Below are 4,305 nucleotides of genomic sequence, written 5' to 3'. Positions count from 1 at the left end.
TGATTAACTTTACTAAAAAAATGAGCATAGATGCTTATTTTTAATGACTTATTACCACACAGAAAAATAGAAAAAAAATAAATATAGCAGAAAAGAAAAAAACTATATAAAAAACTACTCAGAAATAAATAGAAGAAAAAATAATTGTGATTAACTTTACTAAAATCTTTTTTATTTTTAATGACTTATTACAACTCAGAAAAAAATAGAAAAAAAATAAATATAGCAGAAAAGAAAAAAAACTATACAAAAAACTACTCAGAAATAAATGGAAGAAAAAATAGTTGTGATTAACTTTACTAAAAAAATGAGCATAGATGCGCTTATGGAGAAATTCAACCTAAATTCTTAATAAATTTCTACTAACTTCAGAGAAATTCAGTATGAATTTAGGTCAAATTCCCTGTATAAGGGCATCTATTTTCATTTTGAGAGGAGCTCAACAAGGCAAAGAGGGAGGGGCTTATAAACCGGTGTGAGCCTCCTTCGGTTGGTGAGGTGGGACTAAACTCTGGCCGCAACGAGGACTAACCCTTTAGTCCTGGTTGGTGGTATGAACCGGGACTAATGGGCGGCCTTTGGTCCCGGTTCATGCCTCCAACCGGGACCAATAATGGTGGGCCAGGAGCAAGGACCATTGGTCCCGGTTCGTCCCACCACCCGGGACCAAAAGGTCCAGACGAACCGGGACCAATGACCCACGTGGCCCGGCCGGCCCCCGGGCTCACGAACCGGGTCCAATGTCCCCATTGGTCCCGGTTCTGGATTGAACCGGGACTAATAGGCTGACCTGGCCTAGACCATTGCCCCCTTTTCTACTAGTGCGCCCATCAGTCCCCAACGAGAAAACGAGGACAATCGATGCCAAAAGCAAACCCACAAGGTTATTTGGTACTCTATTATAATATTGGCAAAATGAAAGAAGTCGTTATACACTGAATAACTGTAAAAATAAAGGCGTAGCCTGGACATCCATTCTACTACCAATTTGTTCGATGCATCATTTTCCGCAGCTAGCGGCGCCTCATGTATACTCGACAACAGACCACCACCGCCGGCACCATGACGCAAGGGGAGACGAGAGCCACACGACGGACCTGGGATGCACGTTGCTGCCTCTTGAGCCATCCGGGCGTCCTATGCGGATGGGTCCGCACGACCTGATTGCAACAGAGAGCCAACAAGTAAGATGTATTAGTATGCATGTGAGCGTTTCAGAACACTATTGATGACTCTCAACACATGCCCTTGGGTATCGGTGGAGATAAACATGGAAGAGTGAAAAAAAATTTCAGCTCAAGTCTTCTAACTAGACCGAATGACGAAAGAAACAATATTTGTATGTTGCAGATCAGTTTATACAGTTCATTGTACCGAGGGGCTGGGGCGGCGGTGATGCCAAAGGCAAGAATCTATCGGCTTTAAACACGAAAGTGTTGTTCTGATACCGAGCTCACGTGAGCACCAGTGAACAGTAAAATAAAAAATAAATTCGTACGATTCTGGATTTTTACCAAACATTTGATAAATGTTTTCGTTGATTGCAAAATTGTATCACCGGATGATATTCGTGAAAAATGTGGCAAAAAAATCCCGTAAATATAAAAAACAAAGGTATATAGCCTCTTTAGTTCACAGGATTCTCAAATCATGGAAAATATGAAAAACACGTCCTCTTAAATCCGGTAAGACTATAAATTGCAGGCATTTGGATCAAACAATGTTTGATACCACATCAAGAACAGATGGGTTGTAGCAAGAGATTTAAATTGATGAGCACAAAGCAATAAAGATCCCAATCCTATGAATCAAATGAGGCCGGGTGTGCTATCCCTCTTTTCCAAAATAAAGATGAATTTTTAGTGGGAATTGAAATCCTCCAAGATGTAAAATTCCTTTGAACCGGAAGAGCCCTCTCACTAGGCTTATATACGAGTAAACTTAGTAGTGTTTCTAAAAAGACCAACGTCACAACCAACAAGTCCAACACATCGAATCAACACTCTGCTTGGTGATTCTTCCAGTTGCCCACCGAATACATTAGTCATCTTAATATTTGAATCTATTCTAACACAAATGCATTACACGAAAAAAGAGAGTTATCCTTATGTAAATTACTCTTACCTCTGGCAATGGCAAATTTTCTTGTGCAATATCTTATATAACATCCGGACAGCTTGTCACAAGGTGCTTGAATCCATCGGTCTTCTTGACAGCATGGAACACATCCCGCGAAGACACAAAGTCAGTGCAAACGTCTTTCAGTCACTCGTGACAATGCTGCTCCGCTAACGTTAGGCTGGTTGCAACAGTCTGCACGTCAATGCTTCAGCACAGTTTTCTTTCACACATCGCCGCTAGCCTATTCAACCCGTACCGATCCACGACAACCAACAAATGCTGCAGTGTCGTGTTCTTCTTGACATCGCGATTAGCCGGCAGGGCATCTGTGTATATAAAGTGAAGAAGCGCCTTAAAGACCGAGGGCTCCACGTCATCGATGTTGATGTGCTGCATCTTGTTCTCTTTCATTGGAACGAAGAGCTCCGCCCTGAAGAATGGCGACCGAGCGGCCAACACAACTCTATAAGCCTGAAACGATTGGTCGCCCACGACGAATGTCACATCTGTGCCTTCCCCGCCCTCCAACATGTTCCCAATGTCCAAGTGAAGTTTCGATCGCGGAATCGGGATGATGAAGGCGCTCACATCTTCCAGTGGCGCTCTTTCAAGACCGTCAACACACATCTGACCGTGAAGTAGTCACTTTGAGGGCCAGCAGCTTGGACTTGGGGACAAAGCGCTCACGGCCCCAACCCTTACCACTAGGGGTAAAGGTACGCCGTGCGCTCCATTGCTCACACAATTGGCCATCCTTGCCCCATAAGCTCAAAGTGTACTTGGTCATCACCGTCGGCCATGGTTGTCGGCTACAGAAACGGAGACGGAGGTAGGCTGAGGCGTGGTCACCTTCGCCCTCCTCGTCCTTGGTGGCCCCGTCGGGGTAGAACATGATGTCCCACTCGCAGTTGTCGCAGCCGCCGACGGTAAACGTGCTCGACGTGACGTAGTTGCCGGTGCCCATGCCATCGAGCAGCGAGTAACCGGGCAATCTCGAAGTTGTGCGTCACGGTTCTGCTCTCCGTGTAACATCGTGACCACGTCTCGGGGACGTACTGGTTTGCCGGTGTTAGACTATATTTACATGTGTATATTGTAACGTTGTATACCACCTCATTATATATATATGTGATAGGCCACCCCTAGAGGGTTGTGCCGGTTCCCCCAAAGCCTATTGTCTTACATGGTATCACGCTAGGTTACGTCCGCTTCCGCCTAAAAACCCTAAACCGCCGCCGCCGCCGCCGCCGCCGCCGCCGCGCCCGCCGCCGCCGTCGCCCGACTGCTATGACGTCCGCCGCTGCGTCCGGCTCCACCGCCACCGGTTTTCTGCCGGCCTCCCTCGCGGCACTTCTCTCGAGGCCGCTGGATGCCGCCTCCCTTCAGGCGCCGATCGGGACACGGAGCGTCGGCTCCCTCTTCGCGCTCCCGCCGGCTGCTACTTCGCCCGGGCAGGCGCTTGTGGCCCACACCGCCGCCGCCCCGTCAACCGCGGCTGTCGCGCCCTCGGCCACTGCGCCGCTGGTGGCGGAGGACGTCGCGCTGGCAGGCTTCGCGGCGCCAACCGCGGCCATCGCGCCCTCTGTCACCGCGCCGGCTGCCCTTCCGACTGTCTCCACGGTGTTCTCACCTCAGCCAGTCTCCTCGATGGGATCGCAGCCGCCGCCGCCGCCGTTTCACTTCGGCCATCTCATCACCATCAAGTTGTCGTCGGACAATTACATCTTCTGGCGCGCGCGCAGGTTCTTCCGCTTCTTGGGAGTCACTACCTGCTTGGCTATGTCGACGGCTCTCTCCCTTGCCCTCCTGCGCTGGTTGACAGCGTGCATGGTCCGGTCTATAATCCGGCTCACCGTGTCTGGACAGGGCAGGATCAGGCGAACCTCTCCTCCATCCAGGGGTCGCTCTCTCCGGCTGTTGCTGGGCTTGTTGTCTTCGCCAAGACGTCCCACGAGGCATGGACTATTCTTGAGCGCTCGTTTGCGGCACAGTCGCAGGCTCGTGTATCTGGGCTCCGTCGCCAACTTGGGGAGTGTCAGAAGCTTGACTCCACCGCCACTGAGTTCTACAACAAAGTCAAGAGTCTCGCCGACACGCTGGCCTCCATTGGACAGCCCCTCACCGACTCCGAGTTCAACTCGTTTATTGTCAATGGTCTTGATGAGGAGTATGACGCCCTAGTCG

General features: G+C 49.5%; 1 pseudogene; it reads right to left on the bottom strand.

Moving 5' to 3' along the window:
• Nucleotides 1-1,013: 1,013 nt before the first annotated feature.
• Nucleotides 1,014-4,305, bottom strand: part of LOC119361195 — a 40,001-nt pseudogene continuing 36,709 nt past the window's right edge.

Source organism: Triticum dicoccoides, chromosome 2B (assembly GCF_002162155.2).
Source record: "Triticum dicoccoides isolate Atlit2015 ecotype Zavitan chromosome 2B, WEW_v2.0, whole genome shotgun sequence".
Classification (NCBI taxonomy): domain Eukaryota; kingdom Viridiplantae; phylum Streptophyta; class Magnoliopsida; order Poales; family Poaceae; genus Triticum; species Triticum dicoccoides.
The sequence above is the reverse complement of the archived record's forward strand: the minus strand, read 5'-3'. Positions and strand labels throughout refer to the sequence as shown.